General features: G+C 42.6%; 1 protein-coding gene across 7 annotated transcripts in view; it reads right to left on the bottom strand.

Moving 5' to 3' along the window:
* AGAP1 (ArfGAP with GTPase domain, ankyrin repeat and PH domain 1) overlaps nt 1–23,284 on the bottom strand; it is a 651,846-nt gene that overhangs the window by 482,553 nt on the left and 146,009 nt on the right. The window contains exon 1 of one of the 7 annotated variants that reach the window (XM_075069878.1): nt 18,085–18,189. The exons of the other annotated variants lie outside the window; for them this stretch is intronic. The gene's annotated coding sequence lies outside the window, so the exon portion shown is untranslated. Of the gene's footprint in view, nt 1–18,084; nt 18,190–23,284 lie in introns of those variants that run through there. 7 annotated transcript variants of the gene reach the window in all.

The raw sequence follows: 23,284 nt of genomic DNA, 5'->3' as shown, positions 1-23,284 counted from the left end.
TCTCACTTAATTTTTGTTTCTCAAAGTAGGTAAATTTTGTCCTCAGAAATTAAATGAAAAGCATCTCATAACATGCAACACATCTTAATAATACACAAGTCGCTTTTTTGATGACAGCTACTAAGACTTCCAATCTGAAGTGCCAATGCAGTAAGAAGCAACATCTGCCCTTCCCTCTGCAGGTCCAGAGGGTATCTAATAACTGATAAAAGCAGACGAGAGTGCATCCAAAGAATTTGGGTAAGGCAGTGCATGGGAACCACAGCACACAGCTCCCCAGATGTTTGGAGGGGCACTATGTATGTAAGGAGGAGAGAACTGGGGGAGATGATCTCCCACCATGGACCACTCATTCATTCCTTTCTGCCTTGCCCACACACACGCTGAGTGCGAGCAGCAGAGCTGTAGAAACTACTTTGGCTGCTAGACCAGAGCACAACTCTGGTGCTGTTCTGTGGCTTGCTCTGCCACCAGTTTCCCCAATATCCAACCTTGTAACTTAGGTGGAGGTTGGTTAGCCTCTGAATTCAGTCACACCCCCGGTGACAGAGATTTCATATCTACAGTACCAGTTGCAGGTACTGCCTAGTCTTGGTTTGGCAATTCAGACATTATTTCAGCAGTCTAGCATTGTTTTGGTTGGTGACAATTGAATGGCAAAATTAGTGCCCATTTGTTACATCCACCAGAGCAAGTTAACTAAAACTTTAAAATATGGCTTGCTGAATACAGTCAAAATACTTCACTATAAAAAAAGCCAGGACTATAGGGAGAGGGGGCAAGTACTGCATAATAGCTAAAAATGAGTTACCTGATACATCCCCCGAACATATTTTCAGGGCAAAATGCAGGAAGTCTGTTGTCCCAGACCACCTATAATTTCCAAATGAGATCATAGGGGAAAAAACTTTATGCTCTCAAATTGGATGAGTTATCCCATCAAACCGAAAATTTTAACTCCTTAAACATACAATTGGTTTCCCAGGATCGAGCTCTTAAAAGTAATTATCCTTTTGGCTTGAACTTAGAGACCCTAAGTTCAGTGTCTAGCAGCGTCTACAGCTCCTGTGTCAAAGCCAAGGATTTAAATATTGTAACATGTTTTTCAGACAAGCATTCTTTGGCTGTGTCAGGTTTACTGGTCTCCGAGGAGAAATGAAAGACTCGGTTACAGGCACTAAGTGACTACAATGCAGTATAATTAGCCCTACATCTGAGGTGGGCTCTTTTTAAACCTCCCCTGCCCCCTCCCGCCACTTCCTTGCTTCAGGTTAACAACAGAACTGATGCAAGTGTGTTGGCAATCAAATGTGTTAACAGGTTAGCAGAGAGCCAAAAATTCAAAGACCACACTATGTCTGCTGCTGGATCATTACTTTAATAACCATTATGAACAACCAGATTTGAGGTATTTAAATACAGAAGAGGAAACAATTAGACATGGGAACACTATAGTAGGAGCATATTTAAGTTTGAGTGCACAATCAATCAACTGCAACTAGCACTACTAGATTCTGCTTTCGGAATCACAACCAACTCTATGTCCATCCATCTATAAGGGCTTGGCTACACTCGAAACTCCACAGCGCTTTGAAGTGCGAGTGTGGTCGCAGCGCCAGCGCTGGGAGAGAGCTCCATGTACTCCACCTCTCCGTAAAGCGTCAGTGTAGCCACAGCCTAGGATTATATGAAAAGACAAAAAAAGGAAGGACTCAGAAGGGCCAAACTTTCAGCCTAGCCTTAGGCAGGTCTAAAGCAATTTTGAGCCCACAAAAGTACAGGGACAATTAATGCTACTTAAACATCCAAAGACCTAACCAAACCTCCAAATCAGATGCTTTGACATTCAAACGAGCTTTAATCGTGCCCACAAATTGCAGACACAAAAGAGAAGCTAGTGTTTTCAGTACCTGGTCCTTCCGCTGTTATTTCAGGATACATTCAGGTCCAGGTTGCTTTTGTATCTCCAGTTTTCTTTTAGATGAATACAAGCTATTTTAATAGTCATTGACATATTGTCTCCCCTCCCCTTTCTGCAGTCTCTCTCTCCTACCATGCTGTTCAGTGTCATTCTGTGTTTTGAAATACAAACACGGTAGGATGAATCAGTACTAAAACTGCTCCTTGAAGCAACGACAGCACTGCTGAAGACAAAAGGCTTAATAAATATCCCTTCCTTCACCTCACAGAATGGGGTGAAGCAAAGCGACACAACTGGGGAAGTGGAAACAAGATGGTGAATAAAAATAAAGCATCCTCAAGACCAGGACCGCTCTGACACTATAGGTAGCACCTACAAACCTGCAAAGCTAGGCAACAAGGTAGTACAAACACCTGTCCCATGTCTACGCCAGAGCCCCCATTGCTGATGGCACAAATATAACTGTACTGGTGCAGAACTTGTTTTCCTAATGCAGAGAAGGTCCCGCAAGAGGTCCTTAGGGGTCAAGATACATTGGACTTTGAGTTAATGGAAGCTTTGAATCCCATTGTCTAACCTTTTATACAACAGAGGTACAGACAATCATGAAACAGAATTTAGCTTACAGAGATCACTGAATACATTAATTCAGTGAAAAATAAACGCTCTCTTTATCCTCTTCACTTTCATGTTGACAGAAACTCAAGTAACTTCAGGTTCCCAAAGACTAAAACACAGAACAAATTCCTGTTAATTTCTTTATGTTCATTCTCAGGCACAGCAACACACTGCCAAGTAAGAAAAATAATATTCTTCTCATTTAAGGTAATTTTTTGCACTTTTAGTAATTAAAAGCAAGATGATAGGATCAAGACTATTTCCATTAAGCAGCACTGATTTTCTTAAACTAAATGCATAAATCTGTAGCAATAAAAAGTTTTAAAATGTCATGCTTTTTAAGATGCCTAATAAAAAAACTATTTTGTATAACAACAATAATACTTAATACTTATGTGCAAGTTCAAACCAGACTAGTGTTGGCAATGTCAAATGAAACTACTGGCTGACGTGGTAGCATTTAGTATTCACCTAATTTATTGTATGCATCACGGAGCACCAAAGGTTATTCCTCTACACCAGCAATAGTTAGATTAACTACCTCAGTGCTATGCCTAGAGTGAACAAAAATACAAAGTTTCAAAGGGCAAAAAGTTAAAAAGGAAAGAAACCGCATTATTCTCCATGAAAAACAGTTAAGACACTGTGCATTTTCTTCAGTGGCATTAACAGGCTAGCCCCACAGTACAGTTGATTTCATAATCAGAAGCCTCCACTTTCTCAGAGATCCCTAAAACCAGCCAGGTATAATATTAACCCCATCTGGAATGGGCATTTAAGTAGCCAAAATTCTACAGTTTTACAGTTGACTAGCTAGCACTCCTTATTCTGAACAGAACCAGCATCCTTTCTAACAAGGGAATCAGCGTGGGTTGGAAAAGGCCATTAACTGCCAGATACCTTGGAACACTATTTACAAAATGCGTTCTTCAGAACAAGACTCATTTAAACTTTATAATCCTCATCTGGCATCCAGCAAACAGTCCTAACTTATGCAACTATACATGGATATAAATAGTTGTAGTACTGTGCTATGTAGTTAACTCCTTCATACCAGAAGCCTGCAAAACTCATATAGGTTCTCAGATGGGAGGATGCAGGCGGAGAAGTCCTTTAAAAAATTTCATCACCACAGTGTTGGAAAAAATAATTTCCCTTGGCTAGGTGGATGAAATATGGATATTGCTGCGAAGTGAACTCACTGAACTGAGTGCCAAGCCCAGTTCCTGAAGGTGTAGGGATTTTAAGATAGGGATTCTCAGAAGACATTTTTGGTGGCCTCAGACTGTGGCCACCAATTTTTGCTAGTGGCTTTTTCCCAGTATACTTAATTAGCTTTAAGGAAAACAAATAAATATGCACAAATACATGGCCAAATCATTCTAATTTTTATTTATTGCTAGCTAGTAAGTCCGCTGTGAAAAGAGTTAACAAATATACAAAAGTCACTATTCACAGCAGACTTACTCAGCCCTGCCAACAAGCCTGGGGACAAACTAAGCCCTAGATGGGAGGGTCCAGGGAGGCAGTGGGGGCCAGGGAATGGGGGAAAAGAGGGGAGATACATTGGGGGGCTGGAGCCCAAAGCCTTGTGACCAGAGCCTGCAGCCCCGTCACCCTAGGGCTGAAAACCAAACCCTGAACTCCACCACCCCTGGGACAGTGGGAAACTCACCGGCTGCCTGCTCCTCCATCATTGTGCCCCAGGACAGGGGAAGAAAGGCCCAACCACTGCTGGTGGCCCCAGCAATCAACACCAAGGCAGTGCATCCAGGAGAAACAGGAAGGGGCTACTACTTTGCCACTCCTCCCCCACATCAGAGCCCAGGAGCTGTGGCTGCAAGAAAAGCCACTGATGGCCACATTTGAGAAACTCAGTTCTAAGATGTCCTGGATGGAAGCTCCACTGGCTGGGTCTCACAGGCCAAGGAGCACATGGAAAACCTCTTCCTCTTCACCAAGTAGGCCATCCAAGTGGAAGGCTTCCCACTCTTAAGTAGGATCTATTGGACAGCCTCTGAACAATGCTCTTCCTTCTCATTCAGCCATGCAGCACCCACGCTGTAAGGTGTAGGAAACTGATCATCAGATTCAGGGTGCAGCTGCAGTCCTGTACAAGGTCATCAGCAAGGAGAGGAAACGCCATGGGAGGCTGAACTGACAGCAATGAGGTCCAAGAACTGTTCCAGAGTTCTTGCATGGCTCTGGAACAGCTCTTGGGAGGATCCCTTCAGAGTGTTACCCTCTTGCTGGGGTAAATCCCTTGACTTCACCATCTCCTCAATCCAAACCCTCTGAGCCTTCAGCTGCGTTCCGTGAGCTCACTCGAACAGGACCGCTAGGGAAGACCTGCATGCTCAAAAGGGAGCAATGCAACCCCAATATCTTTAGACTGGAGCGACTCTTAGCGTTGTAAAAACAGAAGGGCTCACTGGATGACTGGAACAGCACAGAGAATAGAAACTTACAGCAACTTACAGTCCAAGGGTTGGCAACCTTTCAGAAGTGGTGTGCCGAGCCTTCATTTATTCACTCTAATTTAAGGTTTTGTGTGGCAGTAATACATTTTAACATTTTAGAAGGTCTCTTTCTACAAGTCTATAATATATAACTAAACTATTGTTGTATGTAAAGTAAATAAGGTTTTTAAAATGTTTAAGAAGCTTCATTTAAAATTAAATTAAAATGCAGAGCCCCTCAGACCGGTGGCCAGGACCTGGGCAGTCTGAGAGCCACTGAAAAATCAGCTTTTGTGCCGCCTTCGGCACGTGTGCCATAGGTTGCCTACCCCTGGCATAGTCCTTCTGGGTCTCTCCAGAGCCTAGGTGGGCTAAGACCCCTTTGGCCCTAATCCAGAAGCATGTGACCTGCTTCAAGTCCCATACACTATACCACGCCTAAAGGCCCCTGGTCCATCTTTGTTCTCCAGCTGGTTACAGCCTGGTGGTTTCTTGCAGAGGGTGGTCTCAAGGATCATCAACTGCTAGGTTACAAAACATCCTGGCCATTGTCTGGGTCCAGATGACAGTCAGACCTGGTCCTCTGCATCTCTGCAACAGTAAAACCCCTTCCCATGACCTAATTGAATATGCAGCACTCTCACAAAATATTGAGAAACTTTCCCACTTCGTCATAGTTCATGAACCAAAGGGCCCGAGAGTTTGGAAGTATGCTTCAACTGCTGGAGCTATCACAAGCACCAGCCCTGCGAACTCTTGGACTAGCAGTGAAGACAGGACCAAAAGGCAGAGTAGATCCGCCACAGCATTGTACAACAGCGTCAGACACTATCCGTGCCACCGCTCCAATCCTTAGACTCAACGGATACCAGGAACCGGAGTCAAAGGTATGGGGTTTGTGCCCTCCCTAGTCTATACCAAGGGAAGTTTGCAGGGACCGGTCTGTACTCTTCTTATAGAAAGCAGAAGAGTGGCCCTGGGACCTGGATCACTCACAATCGGTCTTTTGAGACCTCTTCTCTGGCACCAATGACAGAGAACAGCACCTGTGCCTCTTTGGAGAGGTTCCCTCCCCTGGAACAAGAGGTAGCAGCACTATCCAAGCCTGAGGGCCATCTGTGGCCCAAGGTAAACCTACATAACAGGTCAGGCTGCAAGGGCTGTTCAAGCAGATGCTCTTTGAGGTAAAGGTCCTGCACCACCTGAGTCCCCGTCTTGAATGATCTACAGATCGACTAGCACTCTTTAAGGCGGGCTTCGTCAAGGCAGGGCAAGCACTGCATGTGAGGGTCACTGTTGAGAATCGTCACTCCACATGAAGGGCAATGGTTGAAACCCAGTGAGGGCATCACCAGGGAGCATGCTGCAAACAGTATACTCTAATTTTTTAAAACTAATCCTAACTAACTAAAATGTACTCTTAACTATGGTCATTAGGCTAAGCTAAAAGAACGAATGCAAGGTTATGAAAACAACCACAAAGAGCTCTGACTCCAGCTGATGGGCCAGTGAGAAGAAACTGAGGGGGGTTGGGATGGTGCCTCATCATATAGCCAGAGGAAGAGCTACATATCAGAGGCATGAGCGCTGCCCCTCTACAGCTACTGCTAGGCAAAAGTCTCCATCTCCAGTGCGCGGGGCGTGCACATCCCTGCTTGGAATACATGTCTGCATCTACTCAAAGAAGAATCTCAAAAAATATCAGCGTAAGAACTTTGGGGAAATAGATGGCTCAGGGTACTCTTACTATACCCACTTACTTAAACTCCACCTTAGTTGGCAGGAAACTAAAGATATTACCAACTTATTCCACCTAAGTCATTTAGCCAATGGATGGTGAAGTGTACACTTACCATATCACAAAACTACCATCACAAGATGAACAAACTGGTAGCCTAACTGAATGCTAGCTGAATGGTTATGCACCTCTTCAAGAGATTGTTTCTGTTGGCGTGATCTAATTTTGCAGCAAAGTGGGGAGGCTCATACTGTTGCCCATAAAGTACTATAATTATTCAGAGAATGAACTGAAGATTTCAGCCTTTAGGGCTATCAATCCAGTACTCTTCATGAACACTGATTCCCCTTTAACAAAGCAAACTCTGCCTCTGTCCTCAGCCAGACATTTCCACAGCACAGCAGAAATACTGAAGTTATCGAGAGCAAAATCAGGTTGTTTTCCTGATCTAATAACCTTAATATGCATAATAATAGTGCAATTGCTGTTCTACCATCCTGTGTTTTCTTAGGTTATGTCTACACTACAGGATAAATTCGAATGAGCTTAAACCGATTTTATAAAACAGATATTATAAAGTCGATTGTGCGCGTCCACACTAGGCACATTAATTCGGTGGTGTGCGTCCATGGTCCGAGGCTAGCATCGATTTCTGGAGCGGTGCACTGTGGGTAGCTACTGTAAAATAATGAGGCCAATAATGTCGATTTCCGTCCACACTAACACTATTCCGATATAGTAATATCGATTTTAGCATTACTCCTCTCGTTTTGTAGGAGTACAGAAATCGATTTAAAAAGCCCTTTAAATCGATATAAAGAGCAGTGTAGTGTGGACGGGTGCAGCATTAAATCGATTTAACGCTGTTAAAATCGGTTTAACAGCGTAGTGTAGACCAGGCTTGAGACTAGGATCAAACAGTTTGCTGTGGGGAACAGCAGCACGAAAAGCTAGAGGTGGTTTTATAGCAGTAACACAATATAGAGCACAGTAAATTTAGTTTTTTGACTTTTCATAGGACAAACAAAAATGACCATTAATGACTAAAAATTACAAAGCAAAAGAGGGATGGTTTCTCTGAATCCTAATTACAGGAAGTAAGGACAGCAACTCTTATAATTTGCTCTACTTGGCAAGACAAAGACCTGTGTATAACATGTTTAATGAAACTCAAAGCTGCTCGATATAACTAGTGGAAAGCCACTGAACTATGAAAAGTGCTTAGATGAGAAATGGACAAAATAAAGATTGCACTATTCCAGGGGTAGGCAACCTATGGCACATGTGCCAAAGGCAGCACACGAGCTGATTTTCAGTGACACTCACACTGCACCAGTCCAAGGGGCTCTGCATTTTAATTTAATTTTAAATGAAGCTTCTTAAACATTTTAAAAACCTTATTTACTTTACATACAAGAATAGTTTAGTAATATATTATAGACTTATAGAAACAGACCTTCTAAAAATGTTAAAACGTATTACTCGCACACAAAACCTTAAATTAGGGTGAATAAATAAAAACTCTGCACACCACTTCTAAGAGGCTGCCAACCCCTGCACTATACCTTTTATACTGGAAATACCTTGGCCAAGAATGTACTGAATGCCTTCCAAAACAAGGTAGACTTTCACTCCCTTTTTTCCCAAGCAAGTGGCTCCTGAACAGCTAAATGAAGCAGAAGTGATGGATGCCAGGCTCTTTGATATTTGAATTTGAGGACTCTCCGGGTTATTGAACTATCAAAATTAAAGAACCCCTGAACAGTAAGCAGCAACAATAGAGATGTCAGGGAAGCAGTTAAACAAGACTCAGCTCACTCACTCTCACTTTACCATTGCCCAGTGCTTACAAATCATAGAGAACATAGTTTCAGGTTATAAATAAACTGACATTTTAACAGAAAGAGGTAGTTATAAGTTATGTTTATTACAGCTGAAATAGTAAAGTTATTCACAGCATGTTGCTTACTTTATTTAACAACAATAGTCCACAACTTTTAATTTATTTTGTTTTAATCCCCCTTAGCATGGCAGAACAGGCTACTCGGCTCGAGCCAGTAAGTGTCAGGGATGTTTGCAAGTCCTGTGCATAATAACCCCAACTTGTCAAACATTCTATGCAGGCCTGAAGTTCCATTTTAACAGCTGAAATAGAGTTGACTCTAAACAGGTACAAGAGAGTTAATTCTCATGTTCTCTATTAACACAATGAAATATTTTCTGCATGGGATCTAGGGATTGAGATGGAAAAGCAATCTCCCTTGCCAACATATATAAAAATGTTTGTCAAACCAGAAGATTCCAGAGTGAAACAACTGCATAAGGAATACTAGGGGCACTGTCCCAGTTTCTCAGTCAGACATGTAATAACAATGTTCACATAAGTAGAACAGTTTTACTCAGAATAAACATCAGTAATTCTGAACCTCTTTCCTAAAATGGATTTATTTTCAGAGTCAAGGGGCATAGCTTTCTGCTCAAGTACCACACTTTTGTTGTCAGTAATGTTTACAGCAGAACAATCTGAAATTAGGGCTCATCATAGTACAGTGATGACCAAAACACCAGGCTCCTAGGACAGGACTAATTTGGAGGATTGCCCCTAGTAGACAACTATGTGCATATGTACAGGGAAACAAATTCACTGAGTGTCAGTGTGCTTGGCACTCTACAAAACAGAGGAAGCAGCAGTCCTTTCCCCAAAGGCATACATACTATGCACCATAAGGGAAGATTCTCAAATCAGAAGGAAGATTTTAATATATGGCTTCCTCCTGTCTTAATGACTAGAAAAAGTGAAATAATTATCATCATGAGGATAGGTGGCCAAAACTAGCAGTAGTATTACAAGAATCACCTCTTCTCAAAATATATTTATCTGGAGGTTTCAAATTGTTAACAATTTGGGTGAACGACAGCTGCTGGGAAATATTTCTGGAAATCTGGACAGTATTAACGGGTTATTTCTCCAATTAACTGGACAAGCCCACCAACAAGTTCTTATCCACGGAAATTTGAATTGATCAGTGCATGAACAGCAAATCAGAAACACTGGAGTTGGTAGCAATCAGAACGGTGCTTTCTGCCCTCCACTTGTGATTCCTGGTATCTCAAATTCACTCCCGTTTCAATAAAGATTAGCATTTAAAACCTCAGATAAGATAGCAGTTTGCTTGAAATCTGTCATGGTACTGTATGTAGAAAGAGGAAGTTTAATTCATACATATCCAAAACTGGGAATCTGTCTCCCAAAGTGCCCCTAACCCTGAAATGGCAAATAAAAGAACATAAGACAGAATTACATAACCCAGCAAATGCTAAGAAGCTTGCATATGGACTGCCAGTAACAAACAGCTAGATTCATTTCAGCTCCAAAGGACTGCACTCTTAGTTTATTGCAGCTCCAGAGATAAAAGGCCACACCCATAAACTGTTCTCTCCTAAACCAAAATGCCCTTCATTACTCTATGGAGGTAACTGAGGCTCTCAGAATTAAAATACTAGGAGTCAGACTTTGTCTTAGAAACTAGTACACAATTTTTAACACATTCTACAAAAATCTTCATCTGTAAAATCCAACGGTCATGGATATGAGATTTATGACGTGTCATCTAGTAATTATTATAAATATTTGACTATAACATTTTTCTGCAATATCTTAATGTTGATCCCAAATGAATTTTTTACTATCAAAAGAAAACCATCACGCTATATAAATGTTTCTTGGGCTTAGATTTTCTCTAGATACACGCTATCTAACTGAGGGAAAAGCAAGTCTTTAGCATCTCCTTCCAAGTTATAATTATGTTCATTGTTTTGGTAACTACAATAACTCTACATCAAGGTAACTTTATATGAACAAGTGATAATCCTTAAAAAGCATCCTCAACAATAATCAAGTGCACTGTCCCTTATTCATAAGCATCAAACTCACCCGCATACTGGCCATCAGGTGCAACGGTATACCTATTACTTTTCTCACCAGGATGTTCATGTGTAGCAGTACAGAATTTAATTATTTTCTTACAAAACTTAAATGTGCTTTCATAGCTCATGGGCCTCATTTTTAAGGTGGAACACCTACAGCTCCTGTTGAATTTAAATGGAGTTATGGTGTTACGCAATCTATGAAAAATTAGATCCTATATGCATTCTTCCCACAATCATGCTATTTTATTCATAACTACACAAAGCTCCAATAAAATAATGAGAAGCTCCTGCATACAAATTAACATACTATGCCAGATTACTAGGTTTGAGAAGAAATGAAGGAAGTGACACTTTTGAAAGCCATGGTGCCTATCACGTGTTATCACAGTAACATTAACCTTGCTGGATAGTTTGCTACAAGAAACATTTGGAGTTATTTTGTGCACACTGTGGAATTATTTGACAACAAACATTGTAATTGTACCTGTTCAAGATATGCAAACAAAGTCTAGCTAATACTTGATTTTTAAGGTTCCTTCAAGTTAACTTTGTGTTCCTAAGACAGAATAGATAACTGCTTTTCAAGTTAGATTTTTAATGGCATTTCTTTTGCTCACATATAAAAATGTCCACTCTGGATTCTTTTAGCATACAACCTCCCTCTACTGTAGGTTTACTGGAGTTGCCTAGAGAAAATTCCAACAGTATTGTAAAGGGCAAAACTGATATATTTGTAATCTTTGATAATAATCCTTTTTATATTTGACCCACATCAGGAATGAAACAAGTCCACAGTGCAGCAGCAGTTAATTTGCACCTCCTACAAAACACTTATTTGGAAACATGATAGTAGGAACACAATTGAAGAATAATGTTCCAGTGTAAACAACTGTTTTATGTTAATTCTAAACACTGCATTTGGCATAATGGTATGAAAACTTTAATACTGAATTTCTCAAGTACCGTTATCTATAAAATTGGGACTGCTAACAGGTTACACAAAACTAAGAAAAGATCAGAGTAAGTTTTGGTCTCGATGAATGTGAAATGTCATTTAACCGTAGCAATTAAATGGTTTTCAACAACACAAGCTGCAGGGGAAAAGTGTGAACCAACAGCTGTCAGTAATGGGTCACTTTTCTAGTGTCAACAGACTAAGTTCTTTTAGAAACTGCAATAGCCTGCACCCCACAGGTTTTAAGTTCTCTATTAGCAGAACCTTCAAACACTTTAGAGCTCTATTGTCTTGCCTTAGGGAAAATAACCAGAGCTGCTCAAGTATACTTCTGAAAACCAATGCCCTGCAATGGACTTTCAGACCGGCTACATAGCTTGGACCCATGCTGCCGAGCTCTAACCAACAAAAGCACACCATCATTACCTGGTGCAACCTGAGCTCATCAAGATCAGGGCAAGATGGGGGGGCGGGGAGGGGAGAGAAGATGATGTTTCTATGCACTAGACCTTGGGTAGCTAATGGTCTAATCATCTAGCTCAGTGGTACTCAACCAGGGGCACACAGAGATCTTCCTGGGGGTACATCAACTCACCTAGAGACTTGCCTGGTTTTACAACAGGCTCCATAAAAAACACCACTAGTGAAGTCAGCATAAACTAAAATTTCATACAATGACTTGTTTATACTGCTTTATATAACTATACACTGAAATGAAAGGACAATATTTATATTCCAATTATTTTATAATTACTGTATATGGTAAAAATTAGCAAGTAAGCAATTTTATCAGTAATGGTGTGCTGTGATGATTTTGTGTTTTTGTGTCCGATTTTGTAAGCAAGTAGTTTTTAAATGAGATGAAACTTGGGGTACATAAGACAAATGAGACTCCTGAAAGGGGTACAGTGCTCTGGAAAGATTGAGAGCAACTGATCTAGATAAGCTTCATAATTCTCTTGATCTGCCAAATATTACGACTGACACGTACATAAGCCAAGAAAATGCCAGATTTCAGGCAAAAGGTGTACTCATTTAACCAACAGTGCTGGGCTTGAGGGGGACAGAAGAGGGGAAAGCATGCCAATAACCGAACATGCAGAATTACCTATCAGTTGTATTACTGTAGCATTCAGTGTTCAGTCAAGACTGCAGCCCTGGGCAGAAAGTTACACAGCTCATAATGCCGCTCATTCAGTCAAGTTAAATACAGAGCAACCTTAGAAATTAAAATGTGATTTTTGTCTAAACAGAAAATGTGAAAGCCATCACTGCTGGCATCTGGTGTATACTTGAATAGTGCACAAAAATTAATCTTCCTCTTTCTCTCTAATGCAGCCAGTGACCTTAATACCAGTTCAGTTTTTAATCATCTGGCTGTATCAGTACAGCTGGCATCCACTTTGCCTGACACAGAACCTCCTCAATAAATAAAAATAAAATCTCTTAACCATCTATGACCATGCCCAAGATGATTAGAATCCCTTTATCACTTGGATTTTATTTTATCATGACAATGTCTGGACAAAGCCCACTCTCTAATTCAAACACACAGCTAATCCTTACTGACTAGAAAATTATTATGGAAATAATATTTTGCATCCATTATGTTTCAGACCCTAATCTAAACAACTGAGATGTAAGTATCCCTAGCTCAAAGTGAGAGTCACTGAACACAAGCTTCTTGGAAAGAAGGGGATTTCTGGGTCAGAGCACAAAAGCAAAAAATTGATAGTGTAAACTATGGAGTCCTGTGAAATTCCCCTAGGTTTTTCAGGTAAGAGCTTGTAAGGATAATTAGATCTCAATATCTCATTGTGATTTCCTTTATCAGTAACGCCAGTACAAAATCTCTAAAGCCCCAGACTCCTGCCTTCTTGGTTCCTTCCTCAACCCTTGAGTGGTTTTGCATTAGAACACACAAATACACGATTTTTTCTAAAATATATCAAAAAATAAGATGCATATGAAAACAAAAATCATGAATGAGCGAATGACTTGCTCAATATGCAAAGCAGAGCATCACAAAATGTGGGGCACACACATACCTCCTGAAGGCAGATGCAAACAACTGTCTAAATGGCAAAAAGGCCTCTTTTTGTTTGTTTGTTTTTCAGTCAAGTCTTTGGGCATTTTTTTTCCCAAAAACGCTGATGTGATTTATGAGCCTAAGTCTTAACTTTCAATGGTACTTAGATGCTTTTGAAAACTGCATGCTTTAGCTCAATGCCTGAACAATAGCTGAGGTGAGAACCGCACCGTCCACTTAGGTTTCCTGAAGGAGGCTCCACTTTTTAAAGCTGGAAGAACACTGATGTAAAGTGTCATTACCTAAAGCAAAATTACTTTCCAAGGTTAAAAGTATTTTTCTATCCTTCTATTGCTTCAAAAAGTTTAGAAATTTGAGGTTGCCAGCCAAACACATACTACCTGGAGACAAGCAGTCAATTTTAAAACAAAAGCCACACAAATAAAACGTTCAGCAAACATTGACTGATAGGTACCAATTTCCTTTCCCTTATACAGTAACTCCTCACTTAAAGTCGTCACGGTTAACACTGTTTCATTGCTGATCAACTAGGGAACATGCTTGTTTAAAGATGTGCAATGTTCCCTTCTAATGTCGTTTGGCAGCCGCCTTTGACCACTGCTTGCAGGAAGAGCAGCCCGTTATGGCTAGCTGGTGGGGGCTTGGAACCAGGATGGACCAGCAGCCCCGCTATCAGTTCCCCACTCCTCTAAGTTCCCTGTGCTGCAGCCACCCAGCAGGCTATACATTGGCAGTTCAGCTGTCCTTCCCCACACTGCCATGTGCTGCTCCTGCCCTCTGCCTTGGAGCTGCTCCCAGAGACTCCGGCTTGCTGTGCAGCGAGGGAGGGGGCTAACGTCAGGGTGTCCCCCTTCCCCCTGCTCCTGCACCCCGCTTACCCCTTCTCCATATAGAGCAGGGAAGGGACAGAGAGAGCCTGGAGCAGCAACTGCTGTCTCAACTTCCTGATCCACTTAAAAAGACAACACACTTAACAGTGGGTCAGCTTACTTAAAGGAGCAGTGTGCATCTCTCTCCCCTACACACAAGGTGTGTCTGTCTCTGTCTGCGATGCTGTCTCCCCTCCCTCAGTTCGTGCTGCCTTCTGCAAGAGGCTACATTAACAACAATGTATTAACCCTTGAGGGCTCAGACAAGTCCTGGTTCATCATTTAGCAGCACGGCATTCCCTGGGAAATATCCCTCCCCTCTTCCACCTTCTAACTTCACCACCTCAACCAAGCTTCACAATCATCATAGCTGTTTGCTTAAAACGTATACTGTGTGCTTATCTATATAATATATAGTTTTTTGTCTGGTGAAAAAAATTTCCCTGGAACCTAACCCCTCCTACTTACATTAATTCTTATGGGGAAACTGGATTTGTGTAAGATCATTTCGCTTAAAGTTGCATTTTTCAGGACCATAACTACAACGTTAAGCGAGGAGTTACTGTACTGGCGTGGAAGCCATCTATTTTCTTACTCATTATACATGCCTTAGACCAGTGGCTCAAACTTTTGTGCTGGTGACCCCTTTCACATAGCAAGCCTCTCTGCAGTGCGACCCTCCCCTTATAAATTAAAACACTTTTTAATATATTTAACACCATTATAAATGCTGGAGGCAAAGCGGGGTTTGGGGTGAAGCTGACAGGTCACAGCCCTCCATGTAGTAACCATACGGCCCCCCCAACCTCCAGTTTAAGAATCCCTGCCTTAGATGCACTTTGTTTTGTTTCACCATTTTGTCTTAACATATACAAAATATGAACTACAAAAATCTATGCACAGAAATATCTACCAAAATTAGAAATATCAACCCTGCAAAATAAGATTCATAGAAAGCTGAATTAGATGATACTGAAGCTGCTTTAGCAGCAGAGAATCCTGTGGCACCTTATAGACTAACAGACGTTTTGGAGCATGAGCTTTCACGGGTGAAAAGGCACGAAAGCTCATGCTCCAAAATGTCTCTTAGTCTATAAGGTGCCACAGGATTCTCTGCTGCGTTTACAGATCCAGACTTAACACAGCTACCCCTCTGATACTTGAAGCTACTTTAATAACTTAAGTTCTCTCTACAAAAAAGAAAATGAGATGGAAACACTCCTTCCTGTATACATTGCTCCTTGTGATGTTTGTTGCTGATCATTACTTCAATCTCTGATTCCCATAACACCTTGATTAATTAAAATATCATTTGGTGCCTACTAAAAACCGAAGGCAGCAAAATGTAAAGGTTACATTAAGGGTCAGAGTTGAACTGTCAGGAGTCAAAGCCTGCAGAGTTAATGACTGCCACTCCATTCTTATCTTGTCACAGTCTATTTATATACTGGAACTTATTTGACATGTCAGCTCCAAAGCCCTAGCAGCACCCAGAAACAAAAAGAGGGTGAATAAAGGACAAAATTAGTTAAATCTTAATTTCTTGGCATTATACCAAGAAGCACCAGCCCAAAACTGAAGACTAAATTCAAAATGTGTTTTTTGGACAGAAGTACATTGTTGGGAGTAACAACAACAAAGAGAAAAAACCACCAAACAAACAAACAACAACTGCATGAAAACCAAACACATTTTTTTGGAGGAGGAGGATGGAGTTACTGTTGAAGGCAAAACAAAATAAAGATTGTTCTTGAATTTAAAAACATACACACACACACACACTCCCTCCAGGGCTGAAAACACAAAAATGGGACTTACACAATAAATAGTGCATGACATTTAACTATATTTACACATATATAGTACAGTAAAACAAACTTTTTAAGCAGGGTAAGAATTAGCCCATATTAAGGGTTGCGATTAGTTTAAAATTTTTCACTGACAAGCATTACGGTATTTGCATTTGGAAAAAAATGTCACTGGAAATATTTTTTGCTTAACCAGCACTGAACATACCTCTTTATAAGATGGATGCAAGGGTCCCTTTTTCCTTACGTATTTACCCCCAATGTAAGAATGTTGTACTTTCCATATTTTTATATATATTATATATACACACACACATACACACACACCCCTACCCACCCACTCCTTAAGCATTTTGACATGAAACGAATACCAAAAGCTGGGTGAAATAAATTAATTTCTTTGTTGTGGTTACTTCAACTTTACAGAGGTCAGACCACAAGGTAGGGTAGCGTTTGCCGCAATCCCACATGGACATATTTAATATTTTATTGATGTAGTGTTGTTATGCATGAAGTTATTAGTTGCCTACATTACAACTTTGCTATAATGATGTCTACAACCTAAAAAATGCAGCCATTATTTGCACCTGTACAGCTGGGTCACTGGATCTGCAACACTTTGCTAAGGATGAAAAGTTATAGTTATTTCTTCAAAATAAACCACCACCTGTACACACTCTGGAAACATTTTCTATTGCACATGCAAAGAAAAAACTAAAAACCTTTATGTCAGTGGAGGTACTTCAGTTGTAAGCTATTATTTGTCCATAACTGGTTTTTCTTAATCTCTTTGGAGTATTTTTAGTCTAGATCCTGATATAATTAATGCCATATTAAATCTATGATTATCTATTACAGTTCCAGAAAATAGCACTATTGGGAAGTAGAAAAACATGATTTTTTTTTTTACACTAACGCTGCATAACTTAAATTCAAGTTGATTTTTAATGTTCTTCTTTTTGAGTAGACAACTCATTCCAGGCCAGATTTAAAAAGATGGCCTTACAAACTGTCGTCAATGTGGGGAATCTGTCCCAATTATTCTTACTTTCCATGAACTTAATTTGAAAAGGTAGTTTACTTTCGTATTCCAAAAAGATCAATAGCACTGAGTCCTGAAAGTTCACCATTATTTTCTAGGTAAGTTTATAATACTTAACTACTGCAAGCTCTAATTTACATGGAATCTGTAAAAGGAATATGTCACATTGCTGATACCCATGTGGCTTTTTAGCTTCAGCAGCCATCTATGGACAAACACAGATACTTTGCCTGTCCTCACTGTCAAACTCTTAAAACAGACATACCAACACTGGAAGCATTCTAGAATAGACTTAACACAGTTTCTCTACTATGCCAAATGGTAAAAAAGATTCTAAACCACAGTACAGCACTGAGTGACCTAGTAACCTATATAAAAAAGCAACACAGGTGTACTTTATCCCCCCTGTAGAACGAACAAGCTGCATTTGCGTCACACTCAATTATCCGGGCAGTGAACAAAGCTACAGGAAGATGTTTCCTCACTCCTTATGCAAACTGCCTCCATCATAAGCGGGTACCTCTTGCACCTGGGTAAAAGGTGGCGGGCATCGCTTAATAGAGGCCCTAGAAGTGCAGCAGAGGACAAGGGTAAGAGGAGCAGCAGGAGCCCCAGGGAATGTCTCCTCAGGGGGGTGCTGTTAGTCACCCTGCGAGGCCCACCCGCGAGCACCCCCGCCAGACAAGAAGGGCACCTTTGTGGGGCGAGCCGTTGATGCTCTCGCTGCTGGACTGCACATCCGCGGTGGCTCTCCGGAGGCTGCTGAAGTAGCCCCGGGGCCTGGGGCTGCCGAAGGGGGTGGAGGTGCCGCCCCTGCGGGTGAAGATGCCGCTGAAGAAGCGAAGCAGCCGGTGCTCGTGGGAGGCGGCGCTGCCCCGACCCAGGCGCTCGGAGAGCCGCTGCAGGTCGCTGTTATCCAGGGTCCGGTTCTTGCCTTTGCCGCGCTCCCAGCGCTCCAGCGGCTCCGCCTTGCTCAGGACCTCGCCCACGTCCAGCGTGTTGCGCTTCTCTGCGCCCGGCGCCGGCGGCTCGGCCCGGGCGACCGCGGGCCCGGGCGGCGGGCCAGGCAGCCCGAGCTGCTGTGCCGCTTGTCCGGCAGAGGGCCCGCCGCCCGCTCCCCGCCGCTCCAGGCCCGCACTGAAGCTCCGCCGCAGCCCGAGTTCAGCCCCGCCGGCGCCTGCGGCTCGCCGCGCCGCTGCCAGCCCGTCCTCCGGGGGCCCCCGGGCCCGCGCCCTCTCCGCCGGGGCCTGAGCTGCTCCCGTCGCCGCGGCCTCGGCCCCGTGCGGCGAGCTCGGGGGGGACGCGGCGCCCCGCGCGCCTGGCCACCTGCAGCCGGCCCAGCTCCAGCTGCCCGGTGCTCAGGGTCCGGAAGGTGCGGAAGCCGCCGGGACTGGGCGGCAGCTCCTCGCCCTCCTCCTCGGCCTCCTCCAGCAAGAGCCCGGCGCGGGTCAGGCTGGCGGAGCCCATCTGCGGGGCCCTTGCCCGCCGCCGGGGGCGAGGCGGCTCCAGGCCGGGGCCGGGGGCGCTGCCCTCGGCTGCCAGCAGCTCCTTCTTCACCATGGTCACCGAGATGCGGTAGACGGTTTTCCGCTGGGGGGTCCCCCGCTGCATCCTCTCGGGGGAGGCGGCGGAGGGCGGCTCGCTGCTGTCCAAGAGGTACATGGCTCCCGCCCCGCTCCGCCTGTCAGGCAGCCGCCGCCAGCAGAGCCATGCCCGGCCCGCCCCGACGAGCGCTCCCTCCGCGGCACAGCCAGAGAGACCGCGGCGACGCCAACCACTCCCGCCTCGGGCGGCCCCAAAGCGGAGTCACTTCGCTGGGCGCAGGGGCTGGCAGGCAGGATTCACATCGCCAGCCCTACCCGCCGACCCACGCCGGTTCCCGGCACCGCGACGTCCATCTATGCGATCTCCAGCGCTCTCAGCCGCCCCTAAAATAACCCGCACCACCGCTTAAAATCCAGCTAGTGACTGCATGCATCCTCCCGCAGATCCCGAAATGCATCGCTCAGGAGCAGCGGGGTCTGGTATCCATAGGATTGGAGCCGAAGCCGCCTGCAATTTCATTGTTTACAGTGGATTGCACGTTGGCACATTGTGCGTCCTTTTTGCTGAGTAAATCCGCTGATCTTCCCTCTCCTCCGCGCTCCGAACGGACAATCGCGCAGAATTATCCCCGCAATCAGCTGCCCCGAATGGAGGAGCGGGAGATGCTTAAAACGAAAACGCCCGCTGCCGCCAATTGCAGAGGGTCAGAGTAACCCGACCCCCGAGACAAACATCCCCTCCAAGCGCAATCAGCGCACCGCCGAGTCCCCCAGCATCAGGAAACAGCAGATAGTCCACACACTGTTCGGAGAGCTCAGCCTCAAGCAGCGGCGGCAGGATTGAAATGCTGGACTGGATCAAGGCTCTTCTGTGGAATGATTAGGCTAAACCCAAACACGCCCATTGCACAGCAGCAAGAGCTTTTTTTTTTTTTTAAACGTGAAAAGAACACAACAAGAGAGAGAAAACATTGTTCCTCTTGCCCCAGCCAGATCACTGCTTCCAAAGTGAAGTCACTCATCTAATGGCCCTACAAAAATCTCAGACCACCTCCAATCATTCCTCATCCACTTGTTGAATCAATATGTTCAGGGATTTAAAAATACATGGAACCCACCCTAGCATATACAGCTTTTCACCTGTTGGTCTCCAGTTCTAAACCAGCCCGTGTCAGTGGTAAAACACAGTCATTTCTCAAAGAGAGTTCATTGGTGGTAGAGCAAGTTGAGTTTGTCACATACTCTCAGTGAACTATCAAGGGCACTAATTGGCATTGAGGATGGTCAGTCTCTTAGAAGCCAAAAATGGAAAGGATATCCAGAATGAGCTATATTCTCATCCCTGTAGATGCCACCAGGTCAGGGTAGAAACTCATTGGCAGGTCAAAAACTGTGGGAGAGTTTCAAGTGCTTCTACTCTTGACCTATCTGGTGCATAGATAGTGAATTCATTTTCCAGTGCTGTTAAATCTGGCACCCTTCACAAGCAACACACATTTGGGGGGGCGGGGGCGGGGACAGAGTAAACTAGAGAAGCTAAGAACATTTTAACAACACCAAGAAAGCAAACCAAAGCTTTGCAGATGATAGCCCCTATTATGCCTTCAAAACTAAATCAAAACAGAAACTGGATGCATCTATTTCAGTGTTACAATAACCTTAGTATTGGGCAAACTGCCTCACCTGAATGCAAAAAATTACTGCAACTGCAAACAAGAAGGTTCTGTATTACAGCCACTACCTGTGTTATTAATGTCCCCATGTACTGTAATACATCTAATAGATCATTCATTAGTTGGAACTACGGCGACCAGAGAGCAAATGTGAAAAATCAGGACAAGGGATAGGGGGTAATAAGCACCTATGTAAGAAAAAGCCCCAAATATCTGGACTGTCCCTATAAAATCAAGATATCCGCTCACCCTAGTTGGAACCCACTAAAATAACTTCACATGATAGGGTGAATTAAGGTCAGTCATCCTTTCCTTCTGATGTAACCTTTTTGTAACATTGTGATTCACTGTATTTTACAGCTCATTTTGCTGCCAGAATAGTGTTTGCGCACTTCAGTCACACCAATGCACTCGGATTAAAAAAAGCAAATATTCACAGTTTCTACCATCTTTTCTGGGTGGATGTTTGCTGCTCTACTCCTGGAGTAAGATAAAGCTTTGAAATCTATATGAAGTTTTTCAGAATACTGAAAATGCCCCTTCCTCCCCTAAATAGTCATTTGCTATAAGTGCTAGTTACAACACATTTAATCATTTAAATCCACTATACTGCAAACCATTATAAATTTAACATTTCCAGACTAATATTTCTAGCTTTTCATGGCTAAAGTAGTCCTGAATCATATAGTATTTGTGAAGGCACACAATACCTTCACTAGGTAACACAGTGTCACAAAATATTAGCATAACACTAAGAGACAAAGTGAGTAAGGTAATATCTTTTATTGAACTAACTTATGTTGGTGAGAAAAGCTTTCAAGATTACACTTCTTAAATTACCTCACCCACCTTGTCTCTCTAATATCTTGGGAGGGACCAACACAACTACAACACCACTTCATACAACTAACACTAAGACACATTAGTGTTAGCATCATCAGTTATTGCAAATTCTTCCAAAAATAATCCATGCCACAATTTCCACTGTGCTGTATACCATGCAAGTAGGCGAATCCATTTTTGTCTGCTTTAGATGACAATCTTCCCTGGAACTTCTTTCAAGCACAAATAGTCTACAAGTGTTCTTTCAACCTCTCTTTAAACACACGATTCTTTTCAACTAAAAAACAGCCGTTACATCCCTCATTGACTGTATATTCCATCATCTATTCACAAGTCCCACTCCTTCTCCCCACCAGAAAAAAATAGCAGGACCCAATCCAAAGGATGGCACATGTGAAAAGCTCTTACCAGGGTAAAAATTTAATTACACTTGGAAAGCTGCAGACAGGTTTTGGATTTTGTTATAATGGAATTTATCCTATTTCAGTCTAACCTTATTTCTGTGGGTGTGTTATAATCTACATCACGTATGAGAGTACATATATATATTAAAGAATGGTTCAGATACCATTCTACACAGAACAAACACAATCTCTTTCAAAGAGGCCACCAGTGGTGATGGACTCATCTGCTGTTCAGACTGACAAGTCATGCATTATTTACCATCCTTCAACTGAAATAAGACTTCTTTTAATGCAACCAAGTTTGCTGGCATTCAAATGTGTATCATCTGAATGTGCAGTCATTGCTCCTCTCCATAACTGACAAAGGACTTACCCCATGTCATTACCAACTGCCCTGGAGTATTCTCGAATATATAGGTATTTCACCCTAACAATGTACTGTAAGATTACCATAGCAGGAATACAATTTTGTGAACTTTACATTTAGTTTACCATACATAAAATTATTAAAAAATTGCTGTACACCACAGAGAACTAAATAAATGTCACTGAACCAAGAAGTGAGATGTCAAAGGCCCTGTACATACTAAAAGCAAGAAACAACAGGAAAATATTGTTTGCTAAAGGAATCATTTTCCCTCCAGGAAATTCCTTCAACTGAAGTAATACTATAAAACAAGTTAAATATTTCATAAATATGTATATCTAATAAATAAAAGCATAACTTCTTTTGGCCTGTTGGCCAAGTTCAAGGGTCTTCTACAACCTTCATCAATTTCGTATCTGAGCGCAACAGAAATACTTAAAAATCTATCTCCCTGTGAGGCAGGAAAATGTATCCTTATTTCACAGGTGGGGAACCGAGGCAAAGACTGTGGTGTCTGAAGTCACACAGGAAATCTGTGGCATATCCAAGAATTGAACTAAAATATCCAAATCCAAGTCTGCTGGCTTCCTCACAGATTCCCCCCTCTCCTCTACCAAAAATCAGGGTGGATGCATGTTCTAACATAAAGATAGCCTGCTTTATCTTATACTTGAAGATGTGCAGACTCAGTGATCCAACAGGTCTCCTTTAGCTTCTCTTCAAGGACAAACAGCTACTCTACTAACAGTTACTGCAAAATAAACTGCAATGATACCTTAAAATGTTAATACACACAATTAGCTGATACAAACAATTTTGCCAGCTATATTATAGGTGGATATTAATTGGCTATTAATTTATGAAACATCCATTATATGCTACTTGTCAATTACTCCAATATTGTACGTGTTTAAACAACTATTTTTTGAAGAGGCTTTAACTGCGAAGTATTTTGCTGGGTCTTTTGCCTTACACAAACCAAGTTACTTTGCCATAAGATTAGACTGAGGTAACAACGCATTACACGTGCCTGCACAGGAGAAGCTTAGAACACCACCACCAC

Source organism: Chelonoidis abingdonii, chromosome 10 (assembly GCF_003597395.2).
Source record: "Chelonoidis abingdonii isolate Lonesome George chromosome 10, CheloAbing_2.0, whole genome shotgun sequence".
Taxonomy (NCBI): domain Eukaryota; kingdom Metazoa; phylum Chordata; order Testudines; family Testudinidae; genus Chelonoidis; species Chelonoidis abingdonii.
Note: the sequence above shows the minus strand (reverse complement) of the source record. Positions and strands in the feature narration are given on the sequence as shown.